Source organism: Podarcis vaucheri (genome assembly GCF_965113315.1).
Source record: "Podarcis vaucheri genome assembly, chromosome: 10".
Lineage (NCBI taxonomy): Eukaryota > Metazoa > Chordata > Lepidosauria > Squamata > Lacertidae > Podarcis > Podarcis vaucheri.
Genome location: NC_138748.1, coordinates 58,278,064 through 58,304,983, shown reverse-complemented (window position 1 = coordinate 58,304,983; position 26,920 = coordinate 58,278,064). Strand labels below are relative to the sequence as shown.

At 44.3% G+C, this 26,920-nt stretch overlaps 1 protein-coding gene across 1 annotated transcript in view; it reads right to left on the bottom strand.

Moving 5' to 3' along the window:
- The window catches only part of CALD1 (caldesmon 1), a 196,279-nt gene extending 170,407 nt beyond the window's left edge, over positions 1–25,872 (bottom strand). The window contains exon 1 of the mRNA XM_082241240.1: positions 25,597–25,872. The gene's annotated coding sequence lies outside the window, so the exon portion shown is untranslated. The remainder of the gene's footprint in view (positions 1–25,596) is intronic.
- Positions 25,873–26,920: the final 1,048 nt, after the last annotated feature.

Genomic DNA, 26,920 nt, shown 5'->3' with positions numbered 1-26,920 from the left:
TCCCATCATGCACCTATGTTCATTATCATCATTAAAGTAGTCTTCACTCTACAGACACTGTGAGAGGCCAGTGGGGTTAGGGCAGAAGAGGATAGGGAAAGGTTTCTACACGTGGTTGAGATGAGCTACATCAGTCTTATTGGTAAATACTGGATCATAATAATGACCCTTCCTCAAACTACAAAAACCAAGCCAGTCAGCGTTGGCACCACATTTTGTCCTCTCCTGTGAGGGGACGTCTGCCGCGAGGAATGACATGTCCCTCCTCATGAGGGACGTCCCATCACTTCAGGGCGTAAGGGAGACCAGTCTCTTCCTTCAGAGCAGCCATAAGGGGTGATAGAACAAGAGCGTCCTTTTAAAGAATTGTGATATTGTGACCATAAATTTCTCCGTAAGTGCTATTTCAACAAGAATTAGTTTTGTGGTTAGGCTGAAGTTCATTCCACTGACCACTGTAATACTATGCTAACGTAAGTCACCAGAAAGTCTGGGCTAGAAAAGAAGATTCCAGAACCTGGCATTCTCCAGGAGAACCCCAGAGTCCACCACAAATACAATCTTGTAAGAAAAACATTCTTTTCTTCCAACTTGGCTGCAAGACTCTGCTGTGTGACTCTCCACTCCACAGAGCCTGTCAAGATAAAATACATGCGAGGACATACAATATTTTCCGAGCATTTTATCAACTTATACTTTACTGAGAGGCAGCCAAAAGTATTTTACTTTTTTCTCCCTCCCAGAGAGGGCTTTAAGACTTCTAAACATTATTACCCGTGAATTGATACAGGATACAGAATGCCGAGGTTCTTTGTGCAGTTTTCTGCCATAAATCCTGTCGTGAGAATAACGTGTGAAATTTCTGTTACCATTACAGAAAAAGAAAAAGGAAAAAAGATGTTAGTCTGTCAAGAGTCTTGGAGTTCAATATACCCAGTGAAATCTCCAAGGGGAGTTTTGACTTAATAAGGCCTGTTGGACTGATGCCATGGTCACCACAGAACAATGTTTATCTAGTATATTAAAAATAAAAAGTGGAGTTATAGTCTGTTTCGTACTGCCAGGTTTTGAGTGTGATGGTTGGACAGCAGGCAGAGGTGACATGACAACGGCTTCCATATTCCCAAAATCTCTCCACCCCAACTCAGCCAAAACATTCCTGGATAACAAATTCACATGTCAAAGAACACGTCTTTGTTCTTCTGATCTTCCTCTCAACTAACGAAGAGTATTCTTTCTTTCCTTGTGCAAGTGTTAAACAGAAAACCCAAAGCCAGTATTTTACTTCCTCTCTTTGTGTACCTTAGGAGGAAACAGTTGCATCCCTCTGCACCCAAAAAGGCTACAACAAGGACAAGGCACAATTGGCCTCTGATACAAAACTATGAATGGATGGATCGATTTCAGCCTCTCTCAGCTTTTCATTTTCCCAGCGTGAAGTCTGCTTGTCCAAATACCTAATCAGCTTGCAGTTTGGGGGGGGGGAGGGAAAGACCTCATAAAAAATTGTTAGCATTTGTATATGCAATTTCATAAATTTCTGTAATTACGTTCACTAATGTATTCATTTTTACACAAAAATTTCCCTTCATATGTGTGCTGTTGTACACTTTTTTCAGACAATTCAGAGATTGGTGGGTGTAGAAGAATATCTGTGTTTCGGTTCCCGTGAATTAGGTAGGTCTGCACTGAAATGCAAACATAATTCCTCCCCCATCCCTAGACAACTATACCCAGAAGATGACCAAAACCAAACTCCCATCTGAAGAATAGGTGCCCTCAACCAGGTCAGGCCATCCAGAGCCCTCATGCTGCTACCACAGGAAGTGATCGCGGAGGTGGGGGTTAAGGTCATCACTGCACAGGAGGTTCTTTGCATTTCTGGTATGTGCTTTATCAAACAAATCAGGAATGCAAGACAGCACTCAAGAAGCCAAAGGAGAGGGTATTAATGCCTTTTGACAAGTCTTGCTTCAGTGGCTTCTCCTTCTAGGCACCCTACAATCTGCAAAGTACAGTTTTCTATGCTTGCCCAGTGGCTGGCAGCACCACAATACGATACGATAATCTTTATTGTTATTGTCCCATACAGAACAATGAAATTGAAAAAATCTACATCAGACATTCAAAAACCAACAAGCCTGCTATTCCAGCTATCCCAGCCTGGTTAGCCCCAATAAAACTCTGATACCCCATAATTAAATACAATATACTCCCATAGAGACTACCTTAAGGTAAAGGTAAAGGGACCCCTGACCATTAGGTCCAGTCATGACCGACTCTGGGGTTGCGGCGCTCATCTCGCTTTATTGGCCGAGGGAGCCGGCATACAGCTTCCAGGTCATGTGGCCAGCATGACAGAACCAAAGCAGCACATGGAAACGCCATTTACCTTCCCGCTGAAGCGGTACCTATTTATCTACTTGCACTTCGTGCTTTCGAACTGCTAGGTTAGCAGGAGCAGGGACCGAGCAACAGGAGCTCACCCCGTCGTGGGGATTTAAACCACCAACCTTCTGATTGGCAAGTCCTAGGCTCTGTGGTTTAACCCACAGCACCACCTGCGTCCCTACAGAGACTACCTTACACTGTGTTTAAAACCAAAATCGCATTTGGATAGAAACTGTTTCTCAGGCGGCTAGTCCTAGTCTTTATAACCCTGTACCTTCTTCCAAAAAGCAGAAGCTGAAAGGCCACACCAAACAAGGCTCTGGGATATCTAAAATTAGGATCTCCCCATGCTTTTTCATTTGCAAATTAGCAGCCCCTTGGGGGCTGGTTTGAAGATCAGAAACAATTATCTGAGAGAAGGTACTGAAACCTTCCCTCCCATTCCCTGATGTAAGCCAAACACTCCTCACCTAGGGAAATGTCTATTAGCAACGCAGGGGTTAGAGCTGGGAAGAGACAGAAAGAGATGTTGTTTGAGCCACTCCCCCTCTGAGTGCATAAGAATGGCCACACTGGACCAAGTCAATGGCCTATCTAGTGCTGCATCCTGTTCATGCAGTGGCCAGCCAGAGGCCTATGGGAAGCCCGCAAGCAGGACCTAAACGCAACAGCCATTCTCCCCATTTATGATTCTCAGCACTTGGTATTCAAAGACATAGGATGCTGCACGTACATTTCCTAACCCTGCAAAATCTCTGTTTCAAGCTAGCAGTGGGGTAGTTGCAAGACCCAACCAGGACTGTGGTTGACCACATCTGAACAAATCTTCCCAGCTCAGGGTGCCAGTGGGAGACAACATACGCTAAGACTGAAGTGTAGCAAGAAGGCCTCATTGTTCTGCTGTCCGTGTGAAGTCCTGGGAACAACTAAGGGGCTTCATACCACCTGCCACTTGGACTGGGTGACACTACATGTCCTTCTGTTCCTGAAGAGGGTTGTGAGGTCCAAGCTCACACAGACTGTGGTTGCTCACCAGCTTCAAGGTCCCCTTGCCAGTTCCACACCCCTTAGGGCTGTTTCGAATGTCAAATCTGATGCTGACAAGGTCCGCTTGTCAGTATGCACATACGGAGAAATCATACAAAAACAGGTTATGTCCAGGTGCCTTTCATTGTGATAATCCCATGGGCTGCACCCAGCAGGAACTGGCCCTCAAAACCTTGCATTTCAATTACCTGGTACGTTGCCACTGTTTCTCGTCTCCCACCACTGATTCCAGAATACTGTCGCCTGCTGTTAACTGGTTCTTAGCAAACAGGTATGTTGGCACGAAACCTGGACAGCTGGCATACATTTGTCAAGTATCTGCATTCACTTTGGCAAATGACGTGAGTTCAGGTTTCACTTTGATGCTGGTCTAGAGAGTGTCCAGCGTTTCCGTTTCGGCCAGTGAAATTCACGACTCCTTTCTAACAGAGGGCGAAGTCCACAGCTTGGAACCCATGAAGCAATCCAAAGGGAGCAAACCTCTCTTCCATCTGACCATCATTTAGTACAGATAACAGCATCTAACATCTAATTTGCAGCTCATGCTCACCTATTTCTTTCCCCAGCACAGCTTAGTACTGAGGTAGCCATAGAACTGTAGCTTAAAAAAAAAAAAACACAATACCCACATCTCTCTTAAGTCAGTTTTCCTAAGATTATCAGAGCTGTATCCTCGAGGCGTGGCTGCGTCTGGGAATCCTCAGGGAAGCTGGCGTTAGCAAGAAAACTGTGGTGGGCCTTGAAGCACAAATAGTTTTCCGATTACATTTCAGCTCCCCATTTTTCCTACTCCCCCCCCATGTCTTCACCCTTAGCTATAAAATGTGCTCTGAAAGGCATGTATCAGTGCAGGTAGCGGTTGAAAGACAAGATGAGCAAATTTCTCTGGGAGAGCAAGAATTATTCATAGTGGGGTTTTGCCAGAAGGGTGTGAAAAGAATGATTTAGAAAAGAAAGAGAGAAACCAGTCAAGAAGTTACCTTACTGACTGCTTTCTTTTGTAATTTCACCAAGGCCAGCAAGTACTTTAGAAGTAAGAGTGAAATGGCAAGAGTTCTTGTCACCACAGCTTTGAAGATTCTCAGCTTCAGAGGGTTCAACTGTGAGTTTCCAGCTGTTTTAATCTATTTATCCATCACATTTGTATCCATCACATTCTCTAGGGACCTAGGGTTCCCCACCGCAGAGTTGCAGGTACATTTTTTAATGCTCAGCTGGTAGAGCATGAGACTCTTAATCCCATGCCAGACAAAAAAGATTCGTGCAGTGCAGGGGGTTGGGCTATGAAGCAATTAACCAAAAAAATAAATAAATCACAGAAATATCAGCAGATATGAAAGCACTATCAAATTTAATGCAGATGGACTCGGATTAAAATTTCCACTTGGAAAGTTTGATGAAAAAGGGAGGCTTTTCAATGGGCACTGAAAAGCGAGTAGAGATGGGGCTTGTCTGATATGTAGTGGCAGATGGGCAGGGTATGATGATGATGATGATGATGATGATTATTATTATTATTATATTTAAAGCATGTTGCTTCCAACAGCGCCAGAACTATCCCAGGTCAGTTTCAAAATTCCATTTCCCAACACCCCTAGGAACAAACACCAGAGTGAGTTAATAATGTTTGTGGCTCTTTAAATCCCAGAATCATAGAAAGAAATGGCCTTCTGCTTAAATTTTAAAAAAAATTCTCCCAGCATACTGCTCCCATTCACCACCAGCTATTCTGTAAAATATTTGCTGGCTACTGGTTTTCAGTGGTTCAGTCCAAACACCCCACTAAGCCAAACCATGGCTTAGCATGAGCAGGCAAAAAAGCAGGTTTCCAGAGAGGAAATGACAGCCATTTTGCTTCTCCTCCAGTCTTGCTGTTGCTGCTGCACCGTTGTGAGGTAAGCCATGGTTTCTCTCTTCCAGACAAACCTTGAGCCTAGGGTTTGGATGTTAAAATAAGCAAAGTGTGTCTTAGCTCGCAGCATCACACCAGAAGCAGGACCAGATGAAGCAGTGACTGTCTCCTCTCTGAAACCTGCATGTTTTTGCCTTTGCACTAAGCCACAATTTGACTTAGTGCTATGTGTGAACCAAGCTAGTGTCTCCAATCTTCTTCTCTCCCAGCAGCAGTATTAAAATGGGAAGTTTTCTAGGCAGCAAACACCACTGAGAAGATGCAATATACACTCTTCTCCCCGGCCTGCTGGCCTCACTAAACCTCTGAGGAAGCTGGTCTCTTGCTTCTCATCTGCCATCTTGAAAGAAATGTTCAATACCAAAAAAAAAAAAAATACAAAATCTGCTAGTGAAGTTAATTTATGCAAGAACTGTCAACGTATTACATGAGCTTTAGTACATTTAGCTAGCACCCCTAACCAGACTGTGCCCAGGCCAGGCGCCCCCATCACTCTCCCCCTCCCCTCATCACGCTTCTGGTTTCCAGCTTCATATGTGCTAATAAATAATATAATTTTCATACAGGCACTTGCATAAAACTCTTTAGTGGCTTTGCATTTCAACACTTGTGCTAAATGGAATGCAGACTGCAGAGCAGGCAGAATGGAGCAGCGCAGAAACACCCAAGATAAAAATCATATATTTTCTTCGGAGTGAGAGAAGTTTGGGGTGTTTCCAAATACAAATCACCACTGCTGAGGTGCTCTGAAGGCAAACAGTCTATAAACTGGTTCTTCTCACTGCAGTTGGCAAACATAGAGGTTGGAATAGGCTGCTATCGGGAGGGGGGTCTCAGGGAGATTCAGGCTGCAATCTTATGTATAATTACCAGCGAGCAAGTGCTATTGAACTCAGTGGGGCTTACTCCAGAGGAGGCATGCATAGAAGCATGATGTTGTTCTTGTAGGCTGTTGTACGTTGCAGTGCCATTTATAGAGAATAAAGTTGGGAGGGGGATACATTTGATTCAGTTCACATTTCAAGGCAAAAGCACTCCTTGGAACTAGGGGCCACTCTTACAAAAAGAAAATAGCTGCTTGGCTGAATTGCAGCTGTTTAGATTAGGATGGCACAGGCAGCAGCCTTTGGCTCTGCTCCCTAAATGGAGCAAAGCCCAGAGGTTTTGCTCCATTTAACAGAGATAAAATCAGATACATCGTGTGCCACCTCAGCTCCACGGGACTGAGCTTCTCATTTTGGTTTTATCGTTTGGAAAATGCCCCTACCAGTTTTGAACTCTTGGTAGGTAGCAGAGAAGGTTATATAGCTCAACAATCACCTTACTCCATATGTGCCCACTTGGCTGCCTCAGCCTGCAGAACTGACACTCTTACAGGTGCCACATCATGTTGTTGTTTAGTTCTGTCCGACTCTTTGTGACCCCATGGACCAGAGCATGCCAGGGACTCCTGTCTTCCACTGCCTCCCGCAGTTTGGTCAAACTCATGCTGGTAGCTTCGAGAACACTGTCCAACCATCTCGTCCTCTGTCGTCCCCTTCTCCTTGTGCCCTCCATCTTTCCCACCATCAGGGTCTTTTCCAGGGAGTCTTCTCTTATCATGAGGTGGCCAAAGTATTGGAGCCTCAGCTTCACGATCTGTCCTTCCAGTGAGCACTCAGGGCTGATTTCCTTAAGAATGGATAGGTTTGATCTTCTTGCAGTCCATGGGACTCTCAAGAGTCTCGTCCAGCACCATAATTCAAAAGCATCCATTCTTCGGCGATCAGCCTTCTTGATGGTCCAGCTCTCACTTCTATACATCACTACAGGGAAAACCATAGCTTTAACTATATGGACCTTGGTTGGCAAGGTGATGTTTCTGCTTTTTAAGATGCAGACAACAGGCCACATCATACTCCTGTTCAAAAGCAGCACCGTCACCTACCCCCTTCTAAAACAGCCATCTTGGGTCCCAGTGGAGACGGCAGTAGTGGCCAAGTTGGGTTATGCCAGTGAAGAGCTGTTTTGAGCTGCTGGGGGCCTCGGCCAGAAGTGATGGACCTTGGCATCTCAAATTTCAGTGGCACCCCCAAAATCCACCATCTTCTGTTGGACATTGTAGTTGCAGTCCCTGCTGTAGCACTGCAGAAAATCTGTGACCGGTATGACCAGCCCGGTCACACTCCCCTAGATCATCCATTGTGGCCAGAGCCTGATCTGTCCAATCCTGCTCTGATTTCTGCCTCCCCTCTCAGCACAACAAGAAGGAAGTCCCCACTGACCCAGGGTTGGAATTCTAACTCAAGAAGAGGCTAGGCTTCTGTCAAACTGGCTCAGGGACTATTCTACAGCATTGAGCACCTAGGCCAAGAGGCAAGCCAAAGAAACGATCAGTTCAGTGTGGGCGTGAGTATATATGCTTTCTTTTCTTTAAATGCCATTTTAAAGAATAAACTGAAAACTGATATTCTAATTGTTTCTATTGCTTTATGTTAAACTAAGACAAGAATTAAATTGCGAAAACCTGGTACACGCAACTCCCCATTTACTCGGGGGTTGCGTTCCAAGGCACCGTGTGTGTCCGATGGGTGCGCATAAAGCCTGCCCCACCCCCATGCATACTGAAAGGCACACATGTCAGCAGTTGCGCATGTGCTTATCCCATGCAAACAGGGAGTTGCCTGTGTAATAATGATCAAGAAGACCAGGCCATCCCTGCTATGGCCATTGGAGAAATGTCCATAGGAACACAGGCTTGCCTGGACCATTAATCCACACACTAACTGACCGAGACTCTCCAGTTTTTCCAACTCACATCTCCTCATGCTCTATGTTGGTTGAACCTAGGACCTTCTGCTCTACTGCTGAGCTACAGCCCTTCCCCAAATGTAGCTTTCCCAAGGGCTACAAATTCACATCAATATCTGTAACAGGAGCAGAGTGTTTTGCAGCAGTTTTAGCAACACACACTGGTTTGTTTTGTGAAGAGAATCCACCAAGCTACTCAACAACAGAGTCACAACAGAGAGAAAACAAACACAACTACAAATTATGCATCGCAATATTTCCAATGTTAAACGACTATTTCATTTTGGGGTGCATCTCAACAGTCCAATTATACAAACATGTCTATCCGAAAAAGCAAAGCTTATGGAGCTCAAAGGGCTTGTGACAAGTACATATACTTAGGATTGAAGCCTAAGACTCACTCTGTTATTAATGTCATTGAGACTAGAGATGGACAATAGTGGTTTGTTTGTTTTTTGTTTTTTGTTGTTTTGTTTTGTTTTTCCAGACAGCTAAAGCTGGTTTAAGAAAAGATAGCGGTTTATGGTATGTAGCCTCATCTCACTTTTGCTTTTGGTCAAAACCTGTTGGACCACAGGGAATGGGGCCAGGATAAGGAACCCATGACACTCCAGACACTGTTAGACTCTTAACTTCCTTCTGTCAACTCCAGGCAGCATGGCCAATGGTCAGGGATGGTGGGAGGCATAGCCCCAACAATGTCCGTGGGGGGCACAGGTTGCCCACCCCTGCAATAGGGAAATAAAATAAGCTTGTATGAAGGGCTGTGCCTTTTCCCAAGTCAGTTGCAGCTCCCTTAGTTGCGGCTGTTGGGTCTCCGGCCTAGCAGAAACAAGCATCACACAGGTGGGTGGCTGCTGTGCATTAAGGCCTGTGGAATGAGCCCCTATATGTTCATAGTGCCTTTATAAAAATAAAAAAAGTGTTCTATTGCCTTCTAAGGAGGTTCATACCAACTTGGCAGCACCCTGCCGCTGCTTCAGAAGCTTCTGTTTAGCACTGTTTAGATTTGCACTGTCATATTTTTTGTGTGCCTTGTCAGAGAGCATGGGAACTGAAGATAAATTCGAGAGATCCCAGAGCATGTTAGAAAAGCACGGCATGCCACATTCAGCTGATGCCTTACCTTCTAATTAATATTACACAGGATAAAGAAGGAAAGTGCATTAATATTCTATTTGCAACAATCCGTGACTTCATCTGGGTGGAATTCTGAAATTGCCTTCAGGACCCTGTCCTCAGCAGAGGTCTCATATATTTTTATGAATGCTGAATTGGTGCATTATACCCATATGCTTTTCCTGGAAGCCCGACGAGCACAGATTCTCTTTCATGTACACTCGGAAACGGCCGGCGCAAGTGGTGCGTGTTAGCTTTATACTCTACACATGTAAAAGTCAAGCCATAATTTACATTGATTACATAATGAGGCAATCTGTCTCCTTCCAGAATTGCCTTTCAGCTCAAGCTGGTCACACCTGCATCGCGGCAGAGTCACATCTGGCGCATAAATCACATACTTGAGAGAGGTACCCTTTTCGCCTCGTGAGGAATAGGCCTTTCCACAGCCCTTAATGTACAACTGTGTGAGCCTGACTGGAGCCACCTGCCTTTGGATAGGCCAAACCAGTACATCAAGTACATAACTATTTCCCAGCAGACCTCCAAGGAAGCCGCGGGAAGGCAAGGGAGAACACCACTATTTCCCTAGATGGCTTTGTATTGTAATCCTGGAGCCAGTCCCACCCTCCTCCTCCAGTCCTCCAACCATATTTTAGAACCTTCCTTGCTGTAATGTCCCCTATAGACAAAGGTGAGCAGTCTCCCCTTTTTTTTGCACATATCCTTTTATGTGTTCTCTTTGCGCCTCCTTTTTTTAACATGGTGATTTTATGGTAATCCTTCACTTCTGTAGCTTATTTTGCTTCCATTGGGCCAGATCTCATTGGTGTCTAGCGTTAGTGCCTGTTCTTGTTATTTATTAATTCTATTGTTTTATGGTTCTAAATTAATTGTGGCTTATATAGTATGAGTCTATATGTCAGAAGCTGCCTTGGGAGAGTTCAGTGACGTAGCGTGGGTTGCCAGTGCCCAAGGCCGTGTGGAGGGTGTGGGTGGGAGGGAAAGAAACAGACAGAGTAGGCACGTGTATACAACTGCCTCATGGTGTCCACATCACCCAGGAGATCACAGCCACAGAGATAAGAAGAGAAGAGTCGTCCTGCTGTCTGGAGAGGTGACTTCCTCGTTCGCATGGAGAATCTGTTTTCAACAGAGCCCAGCAACAGAAGCACACAAGAGTATTGAAGCAGCACCGGGTGTTGAAATTTTGTACCCCCTAACAATTTCCACCCTGGGCAACCACTCCTGTGCCCCCCACAATATACAACTGGGAGAGTTTGACCCCAAATTGCAGTCTAAATGAATCAACACTAAGCATGCCCAGGTTCTTCAAGCTTTACCTCATAACCTTTTTATTTTTTTATGCATATGTAGGCCTTTCCAACCTCAAAAAGTTCTTATGAGGAAGCACCATAGATCACCTACAGAGTCCAGAAGCAAGGAGGGTACACTGTTGTCGGGATTTCACCTTTCCTGTGGGGTGAAATTTGATGTAATTTGCTTTTTCTTATGCAATACAGGGAACAGAACCCTTTTGCAAAACAGGTATTCCATATTGCTTTTTCGTGTCTCATGAAGACGTTGCTTTAAGAACATTTTTAACTTTTTTTTTTAAGAAAACTCTCAACAGCATATAAAACTCAATGTATAAAAACTTACAATATGAAACCATTGTATCACCATGTGAGGAACTAGCATGTGGTGGTTTCAAAAGATTTCCAAGTTGCATTGCACTGGAGCCTTGGCTCACTGTAGTCTCAGAGACTCTGGGAACCTTATGGCTTGAGATGGAGACTGAGCTTAGTGAATCCTCTTCAGGCACAGAGGGCAGAAGAAAGGTAATATCTGCTCCTGTGGCTGGCAGCCTCAGCTCCCTATCATTTGACCTCAGGGAACGTGAAAACACACTCCAGACACCTTCAGACAGTATATTTGAAACACTGCATTAAGCAATAATGGATTCCCGCAAATAACTATGGAAGCGTGGTTTGTTAATGGTGCTGAGAGTAAAGCTCATCTCGCTTTACTGGATGAGGGAGCCAGCGTACAGCTTCAGGGTCATGTGGCCAGCATGACTAAGCTGCTTCTGGCAAACCAGAGCAGCGCACGAAAACACCATTTACCTTCCCACCAGAGTGGTACCTATTTATCTACTTGCACTTTGACGTGCTTTTGAACTGCTAGGTTGGCAGGAGCAGGGACCGAGCAACGGGAGCTCACCCCGTTGCGGGGATTCGAACCACCGAACTTCTGATCGGCAAGTCCTAGGCTCTGTGGTTTAACCCACGGCGCACTATTCTACTCTGAGCTGCAATTCCTAAATTTTGCTGGGAAGAGCAATTGGTTGTCAAACTGATCAGAGAACTGTAGCTCTGTGAGGGGAATGGGGGTCTCCTAACAATTCTCAGCACTCTTAAACCACAACTCCCAGAATTCTCTGGGGGAAGAAGATAGTTAAATCAGTATCAATAGTTCTTTAAGTGCAGGATGTGAATATGGCCCCTACTTCAGGTAAATCACAGGTTTTTCCCAGGGAAAGAGATGGGACAAAAAAAAAAAGGGAACCTCTCAGACTCATGACTATAAATCAAGGGTCACATGGAAGTGTGGATGAGTTAAGCAAGTAAAGGAAGAATACAACCACTTCTTGCAAGTTAATACTGTATGACATCAGACGTGTTTAATTTTTAGTTTTTGCAAGAGGGCTTTTCGCATCTGTTGCAGCTTTTAGGAATGGAAGGAAACTAACGGGGAAAGAGAAGTAATGTAAAAAGATTAACAACACTTAAAACACCGCAGAAAATAGGCAAAGATGATACCCTGACATATTTGTATAAGTATAAAGGTTAAAATTTGGCTTTTGCAGAACTATTTTTTAGTGTGGGAACAAACTTGGGAAGATTTTGGCACAGAGAACAAAACAAGCTAAGAGGAAAACACTGATTTTGCCTATATAAACAAGAGAAGGAATCAAAGTGGAAAGAGAAGCAACTACTGAGTGAACTTGCAAAATGTTATACAGAATCATATTCTTTGGTTAAGACTTCAAAGGATCACCATGGGAACATTCTTAATAAAATGGTGAGGAGGAGGATAATGAATGTTTAACGGTGGTGTTATTTAAGTAGTTAGTACAGTTCTAGATCATCTACTAAGAAATAAGAGCTTAGGATTAGATGACTGTGTAAAGATGAGTTTGGGATGTAACACTAAACTGTGGTTAATCAGAAAGGCAAGCAAAGATTCTGATCATGTCTGTACCAGAGGAAGAGAAAGGAGTGGAAGAGCATGCAAAACCAGCGCTTGCCTAAACTGATTCCTGTAACAATAAACTATAGCATTTTATTGTCCCCAAATAGAGCCAATATGTTAATGCTACAGCCTTAGAATAAGGATGAAACTTATGACTAAACCATTAAAAGGAGCTGTAAGGAGATCATGGAGGAACAATTAAGTGTTTTAGCATCTTGTTCACCTCAAAAATCAAACATCTGTGATATCTATTGATGGTCAGCTACCAATTTGAGGGCCACAGGTCAGTGGCTGGAGTGGCCAATGTATGTCCATGCCCATGCACACTTACAAGCCACACATTCATCCATCACACATATGACTAGTGCTTTTTTTCTTTAAAAAATGTTTAGGGGTACTCTCATTTTCCTACTCATATTGAAATACTGCCCCTCAATGAGGCCAAACTTAGATTCAAAAAATGTTTAGGGGTATGCGTACCCCCCCCCCAGAAAAAAAAGCACAGAACACGACACAGAATACTCCCCTCTCCATCCCTCTCACACACATGAATAGTCATGCATGCACATGTATGCAAGGGCACATGTAACCAGCATCTCCCAGCTTCTTCCCTTCAGTTTTTACACAGATCTGCTTCAGGACTTATACAAAAAGGCAGAGTTTCCACCTACTCTAGTACTCTAGTACTAAAAGAGGGGAGGGAGAAATGCTGCCTTTTAATCTTAAAAAGCAGGGGAAAGGTCTTCATTTCAAAACTCTGTACTGTGGTGTTAGTCCTAAAGACTGGAGATAGAAGATCCCTTTGGCTGCCCTTTAGAGAAGATCTCTAAAGAAAAGGCAGAAGGGTTTTTATCTCCCTTTCAGGAGATAAAGAGCTCTCCCTGCTCTTTGGAGATTGCTCTCTGAAGAACAGGGAGAAAGGCCTACCTCCCTATCAAACGAGGCACTAAATCCACAGGGGCTGGCGGGCCACTTTTTCCTGGGCAACAGGCTGCATAAGGCACGCAGGCTGTGAATTAGCCACTCCTATGTGTAGTCAATTAAAACCCAGTACTCAGCAAGGTCTTGAAATATGAAGCAGTACAAATGTCCACTAGAGGCAGGCAGAAAAGACAGACCACTAGACTCCAGCCACCCAATGCACACACTCGCAACTGGTGCAAGAATCCCAAGAGAAGAAGAAGAAGAAGAAGAAGAAGAAGAAGAAGAAGAAGAAGAAGAAGAAGAGAGGTGGAGGAGGAGTTTGGATTTGATATCCTGCTTTATCACTACCCAAAGGAGTCTCAAAGCAGCTAACAATCTCCTTTCCCTTCCTCCCCCACAACAAACACTCTGTGAGGTGAGTGGGGCTGAGAGACTTCAGAGAAGTGTGACTAGCCCAAAGTCACCCAGCAGCTGCATGTGGAGGAGCGGAGACGCGAACCCGGTTCCCCAGATTATGAGACTACTGCTCTTAACCACTACACCACACATTGAGTGCCTGGTCATGTTCCAAATACTTTGGGAGAACTGGCATCCTGAAAGATGGGGTATACATAATTGTCACAAATCAGTAAATGATTTCAAAGGACTTCACAGCGAAATGTGTATTATTCCTAAGAATTTTTGTTCCAACTGCTGCTAATAGTTATTAAGAATTGTGATTTAGAGAAAGGGCACTTTCAACTCAGAGAGGAAAAAACAGAGAATCTAAGTGAGGATACTCCAGAAGCCCAAGCAGTTAAGTTAATCTTAATTAAAACACAGAGCCCTAAATATGACAGATACCACAAAATATGGAACTGGAATCTAGGAATTGAAGTACAGGATCATACACAGAGAATAAAAATTCCTTGTGTATCAGTCTAATCAAGATTCTAAGTTCATTGCAAGATGGTATTTGACACTCTGGGAGCTCAAAAACCTTTTTTTTCTTCTTTTTTTTTCTTTTTACAGGAATGCTGAATTTTAACTGCTGCAATGTGGAGCCTGATGAACATATGCTGTGATGGCCTTGCCATTATTTTAGGGTCAAATAACCGGAAGAAGAGCAAAAAGAAAACCCATCAACAACCCATAAATAATTTTTCAAAGCAGGAAACTGGTCTCGCATTTCACTCAAATAAACTGCTCGAATCTCATTCGTGAATTTTTGAAGACAAAGGAGATGCTCTGTGAGAACAAAACTAGGCCTAGAACCTTAATCTAGGTCAGGATAGGAACCATTTTCAGTCTGAGGAGGGCATTCCCTTCTGGGCAATTTTCCAGGAGCTACATGCCAGTGGCCAAAGCTGGTGTAGCAATAAATACAAATGTTTTTATACACTGGGCAAGTTTTTCTTCACACTCTCACCTGTCCCTCCCTACCCTCCATCAGGCAAGCAAAAGGCAGTATCAGAGTTCAATGACACAGTCCTGACAGGCAATGACACTCAAGCAAGACCAGTGAGGGCTAAGCCCTGGGTAGAGGGCAGACAGCCAGGGTGATATGTGGTGTGAATAAAGTCCCAGGGCCCAGAGAAGCTTGGAAGGCTGCATTCAGCTCCTAGGCCTGAGATTTCCCTCCCCTGCTTTAGGAACTCCTTAGAGAGAAGATGGCAGCTTGCAATTGCCATGACTCCTGGGAAGACTGTCACCACTGATGGGGTGGATCTAAACTTGGGGGGGCAGAGAGGAACACTATAAATAAGTCAGAAATTAGTAGATCATTTTAACACAAGAAAAAAATCCCTATGGAAAATCGTGTTTTAAAATATCCTGCTCTCCAGCGCCATCTGGTGTTGCATGTTCATAGCACGTTCAAATAGCTGCTGATGTTTTTTTACTAATGTAGCTGAGTCCTTGGTAAATTTTACGCCAGCTTTGTCACCTTTCCACCCACCCACTCCTCCCTGAAATTATACAGTACTGGGGAAATTGGAAAGGCAGACATTTTCGCCCAGTCTGCATTTCTGTCCTCTGTCTCTCTGTTTCTCTCTCCCTGTCACAGGCCTCCACAATTTATGAGCCACTGAGCCAAAAACACCAAAACCAGCCCCTAAGCAGCCCAAGAGGAAGTCTCTAAGATTTCTGTTTTTGCAGTCCTCCTCAAATTCCACAATCTAGGGGACCTCGCAGCCCACGAGACATGGTTGGCAGGCTTTATTCAGTCCGATGGCTCATGACTTTTGCAGGCCTGCCTCTTATGAATTGCTGTATTTACACTGAGCCTTCCTAGGTACATAAAAAGTGCTCCAAAGCTCCAGTTATCCTTGACCTGTTAATGATGGGCTCAGGTGTTTACAAACGGGACCGAAAAGCTCTTAAATCCTAACCACAAGTTACTTACTGATTGAAGAATCTGTTTGCCGAATACTTGTGCCTTTCTGTGGTCAACGTGGTAACTGCCAAGGAAATTAAACAGAAGTCTCCTAAAAAAAAATTTAAAACGGAGCCATCTTTGGGCATTAGGACCCTGGCTCTAAATATACCTACAGGTCCCATGAAATCCAAAGGGCTTGTGTGCCATCAATGGTATTGTTAATTCAGCATTTCGTAGATTCCCCAAGCTGTTTGTTGTTCCCAGTACAGTGGTACCTCGGGTTAAGTACTTAATTTGTTCCAGAGGTCTGTTCTTAACCTGAAACTGTTCTTAACCTGAAGCACCACTTTAGCTAATGGGGCCTCCCACTGCCGCCGCACGATTTCTGTTCTCATCCTGAAGCAAAGTTCTTAAACTGAAGCACTATTTCTGGGTTAGCGGAGTCTGTAACCTGAAGTGTATGTAACCTGAGGTACCACTGTAACTGGTTTTCAGAGGCAGACTGTCCCACACCCTCCAAGTGTCCCTATTTTCCAGGGACAGACCCAGAATTACAAAAACCATCCTGGCTTCTGATTTGATCCTGGAATGTCCCTGTTTTCCCCACCAGTGCCACCACCACCGAGCTTGGGGTGAGCCATGCTTGTCCTGAGCAGCAGTGGAAGATATAGGGGAGCATCCTGTGGCCCCTCTGTTGTCTCCTCCCTTGGGCAGCTGATAGTGGTTACTGAAGAGTGGGCAAAGAGGAGGAGAAGCTGCCCCTGTTGAGGCCCTGCCTGGTGTGACGTCCCAGCTCTGAGGTGCAGCCAGAGAGCTGGGCTGCCCTGGGTGGGAAGAAAGGGGGAGCAGAGCACAAGGAGTCTTGGTTTTATTTTAATTTAAAAATTGTTCCATGTGCCCATATCTAAAATCTTGCCCCTTTCTAGCTAGCTATCTACACCACCACCACCCAGAAACCTCTGCGCCACCAGCAACCCCGAAAAGCGATTTAGATCCAGGGCATCCCCGTGTGACGTTAACATATGAGAGTGCTGGAGGTGAAATAGTTAAAAAGGTTACCCAATCAGAACCTAGGGGGTGGAGTCAGAGGGACTATAAAACCAGCTCTGGGAGGGGCAAAGGGGGGAGTTTGTTGGGTGGTCGGTTGGAGTGGGAGTGAATTGGGGTATAGTCTGTGGGTAGGTCTGTGAGTTAGTGTAGCGAAATAAGCTGAGTCAGGAACAGTTAGGAACTAGGAAGACATTTGAGAGGTGGTTTAGTGAGTGAGAGCAGGTAGCGGAAGTTATAGGTCCAGATGGGCATCCCATGATTGTAATGGACCGATACAGTTTATGAAACCACACGCTTGTTAAAATGCAATAAATAAACAAAAGTTTATGTTTCAATTTAACCCTGACTGGACTCAGTATTGTACCTGGTAGGGCCTGGGTGGTGGCAGCGAGAAATAAAGTGGTGGCACAGGGATCAATAGACGGTGAAATGTCCGGGGACCCTGTGAGATCGCCACACCCCACTGCGGGATTTTCCTGGTTCCTTCATAGGCAATAGACACCTCCTTGTCTCCCCCAGGGCCACGCAGGAGCAAAGGAGACAGCGAGCCAGGCAGGAGCTCTGAGGCACTTGAAAGCCGGAAAGGTTTGGAGCCACTTTGATAACCGAAGCTTCGGGAGGCAGCTGTCAACGTGAGCAAGCTGAACGGAAAGGTTACTGTGATTATTTTCAAGCTGGAAAAGTGAGCAATGCCAACTGTTGCCTCAGAAGAATATTTCAAACAAGAGGGCAAGCTTCCCTAGCCTGGTGGCCTCTCCGGATGGCAACTTCCATCAGCATCAGCCAGCACACAGGTTGAGGAAGGCTACAACAGAGTATGGAAGTGTCTCCAGCTTCACCGGATCATTGCCAGGACAGATTATTCATGGCTGAGGGCTAGGATCTCATGCTTAGGTCTGCTTATGTGGAACTGGAAGATGGTTCAGATTTAAAATCTCAATTCCATTTAATTTAATCAAGATTGGAAAAACTTTGTGGATTATTTTAAAGAACACTGCAAGAACGTGGAAACATTAGCAGGATTGCTGCAGCATTTATGAGCTGAAGGCCGAATTATGATGTGAAAAATAATTGGAAATTAATCGGGGGAAATAATTAGATGCAATGAAAAATATAAAAGAAAAAACTGGAAACCGGGGGCGGGGGGAGTCAATCAATGCAAATTTGGATTGGGTATCTATGTGTAAGAAAATTGTTGTTATTAGAAAAATTGAAAATAAAATACTAAAAATAAAAAACAAAATCTCAATTCCAGAACTGGTGTACTGCTCAAAATCCTAGAGAGGCTCAAGATCACTGGGGTTACTGAGCTAATTTTGCAATTAAAAAAAAAAAACCTGAGTAGTGTGAGTATTTTCAACATATACTATCTGTTTACCCTTTAAAAAAATAAAAGACATGCATATCAATGGTTGATCAAACCATAGGAACCCCTTCCTCAAACCCCATTTGCATCCAGTTCAAGCTTTTGTCCATTAAACCACTTAATGTACTTGTCCTACAATCTCCCCTCACCTCCTTATTTCTCATTATACCCTTCCTGTGACCTGTGCTCCTCCAATATACTTCCACAAGGACCCTGCTTATTATTCTTTATTCCCTCTCCTTTCAGAACGGCCATGTGATTCCGTTTCTCTCCCATCAAGTCTGTCCTCAAAACACCCCTGAACATTTGGCTTAACTCCCTGCTCCATGTTCTTGAACACTTTCCCTGTCAAATCCACCAACAGCCACGCTTGGAAACAAGCTAGTGGATGAGATGGGTCATGCATATGACCCAGTAATTGTGTTCTTAAAAAGGAGAGAGGGCACGTTTCAAAAGCCCCCTCCAAAATCCCAGGACTGAGGAATTGCTTATTTACAAATGTGTTTTATGGCAATGTTGATCATATCTCCCCACAGATTAGCTGGTGCGAAGAAAGTTTGCCTCGTAAATCTGTTGTTTCTGTCCTTTGTGTTCTTTAAAACTACAGTATAAAGTTCCTGACGAGTCTGAGTTACCAGATTCTTAAGGGCAATATTCCCAGCATTGTTTTGGGTTTCGTTGTAACTTGTCAATCTCTGTGTGTGGCGGGGGTGAGGGGAGCATGCATACATATTGACGTATCCCACAACCTCTGGGTAGTTCCAAGCTAAAAAGTATTTATGACTAGACATGGTGTTCTACACAGTTCTATGAGCCAATTTCCATTATTCCCCCTTTTTTCCTATTTAAGGACATCCAACCAATGAATGTGCAAACGGGCGGGTTGCTTATTGTCTTGTTTTTACACCCTGCGCAGCATCTCTCAGAGGACCCTTATTTATTATCGGTATGAGCAGAGCATTGAAATATGTAGTGGAAGTTTCCACAGAGCCAAAGCTTTTCCAAGTAGGGTACTTTCCCACCGCTGCCTGTCCTGGTTCCAGTTGCTCAGATCACAAATTCTAGTCTCATCAATAGGTTCATCTTAAAAAATAGCCCATCAAATTTCATTCCCAAAGAATAATCAGCCTTCCCAAGTTAAGGTTGATGCCAAAGTTTTGCGTGTACATATGTGGCCTTGTTCTGTTGGGGTTGATATTTAAAGCAAAGCCAGCAGTGGGCAGGAATGGGTTAAAAGTGGAGAGGGCACTCCTTTTTCAGGGTTTTGTTGTTGTTGTTTTGCCTCTTTTCTCTATCTTCTCCCTTCTTCCCCCATCTTTTTGCCACTTCTTCCATCCCATTTTCCCTCTCCTAGCAACCTCCATGACATTATGTTGAAGGCTACAGAAGGGTGTAGCCTGTCCATGAACTCTGGTGATGCCTCTTTGCTTTCCTGGATAGAGAGGGATGTGTTATTTACTTCCTGGCCCTGTCCACCAGTGGCATGTGGCTCTTGAAGTGGATTATTATTATTATTATTATTATTATTATTATTATTATTATTATTTATACCCCGCCCATCTGGCTGGGTTTCCCCAGCCACTCTGGGCGGCTTCAACATAACACTAAAATACAATAACCTATTAAACATTAAAAGCTTCCCTAAACAGGGCTGCCTTCTGGTAGTTGTTTTTCTCTTTGACATCTGGTGGGAGGGTGTTCCACAGGGCGGGTGCCACTACTGAGAAGGCCTTCTGCCTGGTTCCCTGTAACTTGGCTTCTCGCAGCGAGAGAACCGCCAGAAGGCCCTCGGCGCTGGACCTCAGTATCCGGGCAGAACGAGGACAGGTTTCCCATCTGTACCTTAGGCTCTCCTCTGCTTGGAAACCCTGGTGAGAGCAGTCACAAGGATGCTCTCTTTGGCCTTGCCAGTTGTGCAGGCTGCTTGTCATTCACCAAGTCCCTGAGAACGGAGACTGTCACAAAAACGCAGGCTACCTTTGCTACTCGGGGCATGCTGCCAATTTCACATCCTTCCTCCAGGTTAGGGATGGTTGAATCTGCCAACTTCTGGTCATTATACATTTCTCATGTTTTCACCCATAATTTCATTCCACTCTCTTTCCACATTCATCTGGTTTTTTATTTTTATTTTTAATGCAAAAAGAAAACTCCTTTCAAAATACATATTTCAGTGAGTATTTTGACAGATGAACGTCCAGGAACTGCAGAATTTGGAAATGTGGAAAATCTGTTGGATGCCTAAGTCCCAAGCTGCACATTAGTCCAAGAGATCCTGATAAGGCCATTTCATATAGGAATTCACAAGGACTAAAATCCCTCAATTGTCCCTAGATAAACTTTCTGCCTCCACATTCATATTACTTGGAAGGAAAGAACTCCATAAATGTAAACTCCTGAGGAAGTCCAGTTTGCTAAAACAAAAACAAAAAAACCCCATTGAAACCAGTAGACTTCAAAAGCACTGTGTGTGTTCCACAGAAGGGCTGGAGCTTGTACAGAACACAGCATTCAGCACCTTGAACACAGCTTTCATTATTTTAATGATAGGAAAAGCCCTGTTCAAATATTCTCATTGGGTAGAAGGAATGCAGAGGAGGGGGGTGGGAAAGAAGAGTGGGACCACACCACTGGCTCTGCCCATGACCTTCACATGTAGACACATAGACCTAAAAAAGATACTCCATGTGATAAGGAACCCCGAGTGTGCACAGTACCCCACCATGTGGTATTTCTGCATCATAAAGCTCTAGAAGTACAATATAGGATGCCCTTTATAGGCCTTCAGATCTATGCAAATGGCGCACAGTAATGAGGCAGGGCCAGTAGTGATGTATGGAAGTGAGAGCTGGACCATAAAGAAGGCTGATCGCCAAAGAATGGATGCTTTTGAATTGTGGTGCTGGAGGAGACTCTTGATAGTCCCATAGACGGCAAGAAGATCAAACCTCTCCATTCTGAAGGAAATCAGCCCTGAGTGCTCACTGGAAGGACAGATCCTGAAGCTGAGGCTCCAATACTTGGCCACCTCATGAGAAGAGAAGACTCCCTGGAAAAGACCCTGATGCTGGGAAAGATGGAGGGCACAAGGAGAAGGGGACGACAGAGGACGAGATGGTTGGACAGTGTCCTCAAAGCTACTAGCATGAGTTTGACCAAACCGTGGGAGGCAGTGGAAGACAGGAGTGCCTGGCGTGCTCTGGTCCATGGGGTCACGAAGAGTCGGACACGACTAAACAATTCAACAACAACAACAATGAGGGAGGGAACACCAATGCAGTTCCTTATAGATACGGAGAAGGTCTGAGCTTAGCTGCAATTTCTGTGGCACCCAACCAGAAAATGAAGAACTGGTCAGAGGTGAACTCCACTCAGCTTGACTCAAAACAGTTATTTATGAGCTTTCTTTTTCTAGCTCTGGAGACTTGGGTTCTTTCCCAAGCCACGCCTGGTGCTAATTGCTGAAGAGCTGCAGTTTCTTGGAGCCTAAAAACAGCTTCTGGAGGCCTTTTGCAGAGCTATGATTCAGACAAAAAACAGGCAGTGTTTTTGATGGGGTCGCGGATCGTGCATGTGAACAATCTTCTATCACATTCTGAGCCAGATAATAACTTCTAATTGAAGCTGTGCTCGATTTGAAATACATCCAAGCATTATGATCTGGAGAAATTCATATTCCAAACCAGGTGACAAAGATGTTTGGCGAGATATTTCCGAGAAGAACCTGCTGGACTGTCCATTAAGAGGGATGCCAACCCAATACACAAACCAAAACACACCTCTCCTAACAACCCGCAGGGTCCACTTTCGTCATCGATACATTAGTACCCACATCACAGGAAAATAATTGAAAATATGTTAACGTCCGCAAATACTAAGGATTTTTTGCAAACCAAAGTTAATATGAACAACACATTCTGACCAAAGGCATACGATCTGAAGAGAAACCAGAATATGCACCATTCTAACTTCCAGTGCTATAGCGACAGCCTTGTGACCCCTTCCCTCATCTTCCTCCCAAAGGCTTTGAAACAGAAATAACAGGAGGGGGCACACAGCTCAACATTGAAGGGGGGTCTTGGTACGATGGACCCACACTCAGGATCTTCACATTTATTTATTTAAACTTAATAACAAGTGTGATTTGGACTGGGATTACAGTGCAGGATGTGGAAGAGTTAACTCTCCATGTGCCAATATGCCATAATTTCACACACACCCCAGTTAAAATTGCTGAGCTGCAGGCAGCAATTCAGAGGGGAACAGGAGATAAGCCCTCATCAAGGGACAAAGGGTTCTCACCAAGAGCTGTGCAGAAACATTCCAGAATTAGGAAAGCATTGTCGCTCAGGCAAGGCTTCAGACCAAACAGGAAGTTTTTCATAGTCCTTCCTCGCAAGCTTCGGTGGGTGGAGCCAGTCCAGAACCTGAGATCACTTCACTGCCCAAATGTTCCAACCTGAAGTTCTTAAAGGTAACCATATGGGGCAACCATACACTGAGCCAACAGTGTTGCAGTGCTGGCACATACACCCCTCCCAATTTGCTATTTGCCACGCTGGTAGGGGGACATACCTGCAAAGAGGTTGTGGAAGGGTTAAATGTGAAAAATGACTGCAAGTGAGATCATGCTTAACCCTTCCCCCACCAGCACTATGTCCCTGATCCAAAGTGGAGAGAGAAATGTTCCTGATTCCAGAGCTGCTTTGGCCCTTAATTATTACAGAACAAAGCCTTTATTGTTTTATTAACAAAGGTGCTTCCAGCTGGATGTGAATCATAAAAAGAGTTCTCCACATGCATGCAATTGTCAGCGTATTTCATCCAGATCAGGAGTGCCCAATTGCATAAAATATTGGTGGGAGCAGGTAAGCCCTGCCCAGTCGTTCACATGATGCAGTGTACACAACACCGTTTGAATGGCAATGCCCATCAACTTTGGGGGCGGTGCAGCTTCCTCAAAAATGTTATTGGGGAGCCAAAGACTCCTCTGCTCCTATGAGTTGAATCCTATGATCCAAATATCCGATTTCTGGGGGAAGTGGGGGGGAAGCACACTTGTTGCCAATGACCCGTTTGCAAATTCAGCACCTTGTCAATCCCTTTCTGCAACCATCCCCATTCACTCACTTGCAAATCAGATCCACTGCAAAATCAACTGAAGTAAGGATATTAAATTATGCTGCTTCAGCATCCGAAGTGCCCCTGTTGTATTTGCACATGCACCTGGCCTGTACACATCTCTCTGTGCGGAAGATTAAGCTGCATACAGACAATGACTCAGTGTTAAAGTGATCCAGTCCATCTTTCTGCCAGAAGCCAAGAGTGAAAGACTGGACTGGACCACTTCTCAGTTGCCCCGTTCCTTGTCCAGATGCTCATGCGGAAGGAAATAAGTTTTCCCCTTCATGATTAATAGGAGCTTGGGGGGGGGGTTGATTTGGAAATCAGCTGGAGGGCAAAGAGCTAAGAAGTCCACTGCCTTGATGCGGCAGCCCTGATCCACTATCAGTAGTCACATCACAACTTAAGGAAATGAGGTTGGAATTTCCACACCCAGAGCTCATACATCATGCCTAGTTTGACCAAGAGACTGATTGGTAGGTTGAAGGCAACATTGGACCATTGAGGCAACACTTACAAGGCACTGTACTCCCTTATAAGTTGTAAGCACCGCTAAAAGGAATTTGAATTTAAAAGCAGCATTGCTTAATGAACTGCATGCTGTGGCAATCCTTATGAAACAGACATGATTCTGATGTATGTGTGTTATCTATTGCATATATCGTTGTGTTGACGGTTTAGATCTCATCCATTGTTTCTTGGGCAATTTCACACATTGTTCAGGGGGAAACCCAGGCTTACCGCCAGCCAACTGCAAGTCCCTCCCAAGTGTAATTGTCTAATTCAAGTGCTTGATGCATTCCCACATTACATTTGTAAGTTATATCTAAACTGTAACATGCGAAGTGGACCTAAGGGCCTTTCCATGCATTATGGGGCAGTAAACCCAGGTTTGTGACTGGGTATCCCCTGGTCAGGGAGCTGCCTCTGTTACAAGTGTATCCAAGTGATACAAAGACTGCCCAACACATGTCTGATTCACACATTACATTTTTGGGTGTCTACCGAAAGAATGTGAATGTGTGCAATGATCTTATGAAAAAAGCACATCCTGGGAGAGCACACCTCTCCTCATCTCAAATTAATTTAAAGGTGTTTGCTCAGCGGAGGTTCCTGGTAGCTTGTCCTTGATGTTTTTAAGAGATCTTTCACCTACATAGTCCATTTTCCAGGGCAAAAAAGATCAACAATGAACAAAAACAAAATATAGGCACAGCCACATACCAAGAAAAGGAAGCTTGGGCTACCAAAAAGAAAGAAAAGAAAGCCATTTTGTTCAACAAAAGCAAACAAACACTATATGCCCATCTTTCGTTCTGGGTGAAGGATATTGTCTCCTTTAAACATTTCCACCCCTTTGCTCCCATTATTACTAGCATTAAGAGAAATTCTGTGCTTTCCAGACTATCATCGCCTTCTACTCACAAAGTCATCAGAGCATGGCAGGAGTGCTTTAAACGTCTGCTTCCAGTCTTTGCAGAGCGACAGTCTGGCTCACCCTCCCACACTCACTTTATTATCAGCCAGTTCCACCCATGAACATTTCTTCTGTTAACCGGAAAGGCTCCCTCATAAGAAACATCCTGGCAATAGGCAACATTACATGTGGAAGGCTAAAAACTAAAAACGGATGGAGACTACTTTCAACAAAGCTCCTCTTTTATGAAAGACAGTCGGAGCAAGACATCTGTTTCAGCAACATATCAAATCCATAACATTAACCAGAGCTTTGCCAGGTCTGTGCTAGTTGCGTTCTCTCTCTGCTGCTAAGCTTTTCAGAGCCCAGGTTTTGGACTCTTAAAAAGGCGGGGCGGGCTGGGGAGCAGAGAGACTAGTTTCCAGTTGTGCAGCTTTTCTTCCTCAAGTTTTGAAACAAAAACCCCACGCTTTAAAAAGGAGATTAACAGCCCTGTTACAACGGGAGATAAAACACCCCATCTAAGAGGGTAGTTGTTATCCGTCTCCCAATGACAGACAGGTAAGAAACCCTGCTGCACTGAGTCTTCGTTCTGTGCAAACATACCCATCGTACTTACACATATACAATAAAAAACCATATCTCTGGGAAACATCAGACTCTGGCATCCCTCCTCCATTAATTCGACACTGAGCATCATTGCAAAGCTGCGAGGCGCTCTTTGCAAGACCTCTAACGCTTGCTTTGCGTTTGTTTTAACGGGAATGCTCCTGCAAATTATCCACAGTGCAAGTGCAAAAAGGGAAAAGCCCTCTTGATTTATTTATCGTTCGTTGAGCCCTTACCTCAGCAGCAGAAACTGTTCTCAGACCAGTCTAGGCAGTGAGACTCTGGCTGTTTCCTGGCGGCAGCAGCAGAGCTTAAGAAGCACCCGGGCAGTCTAAGCCCCGCAAGCCCTAGTCCATGGAACTAAACTCTCTCCTTGGCCCCTCCCAAAAGTCAGTGCTAAGTGAATACATATCCCTTATGTTTAAAATTGGCAGCCAGTGGTATGCATTGTCCTCAATTTATTCTAATAAGCAGCCAATGGCTAGGCTTCAGCCAAAGGTGGGGTCAGCCAGCCTGAAGGGATGCCTGTCATTCCCTAGGCACGCTCAGGAAGCCACTCATAAGAAAACCAAGACCTAAAAACCTCCGAAAATTCGCACAAGCTGCCAAAACTGTCTTGCTCCATGCCCTTTTTTGGTTATCCTTCGCAGGGCCTCTGAAAGTAAATCCTCTGTCAGGAACAATCATAAGAAATGTTAATCTTGGAGAAAGAGGCTCTCTTGTTGAACACAAATGGAGGGTGGTTTTTTTGTTTATATATATATTTTAAATGAAATATATTGGAAAACGGGGGTGGGGAGGAGAGAATCGGTCTCTGCATATTTACTGATGCATTCATTTTGGAGAGGAGGAGCTGGGATAAAATTAAAAGCGAGGCATTCGATGCAAACAAAATACAGCGACACTGTATTTTGGGAATGAATACCAGATGTTTCAGAAGTATTTCCTTTATCATTTCGAATCTGCTGGGAAAGGAAAGTGGAGGGGAGAGTGAAAAAGATGAGTTAGCGGGCTTTGGAAGCATTTTGCACAGAGAAGGAAGCATTTTCATTTGCATGTACAACTATTAAAATACGGTGGTTTCTCTTTTTTAAAAAAATAACTCTATAGTCCTTGCATATCTCTCATGGCATTGTTGTTGGGGGGTTTTCTAAGATAACAACAACAACAACTCTGATCTGTTGAATTGCATCTTTCTAAATATCTGGCTAGCTATTCCAGCTATTTGTCCCACTCTCCAAAAGGAAGAGCCACAGCTCAGGGACAGGTTCATGCTTTTTCATGGAGAAGGTTCTCCCCTTCAGTTCTTGGCATCTCCAGTTAAAAGGTTGATACAACACATATGGATGCAGGAGAAACTCAATTCAGTTCACATTTAAAGCTGAATCTATCAAATTGACACTTTATTAAACAATATGCAAAACCAAAACAAAGGAGTCCTCCGAAATTCGCACTCATCTGAATTTTACCATGCAGTTCGCCAACAAATGTTTACAAAAATTCACACATTGGGGGAGTGGAGCTAAACAAATGAAGGCACTAGTGAAAATAACCTACAAA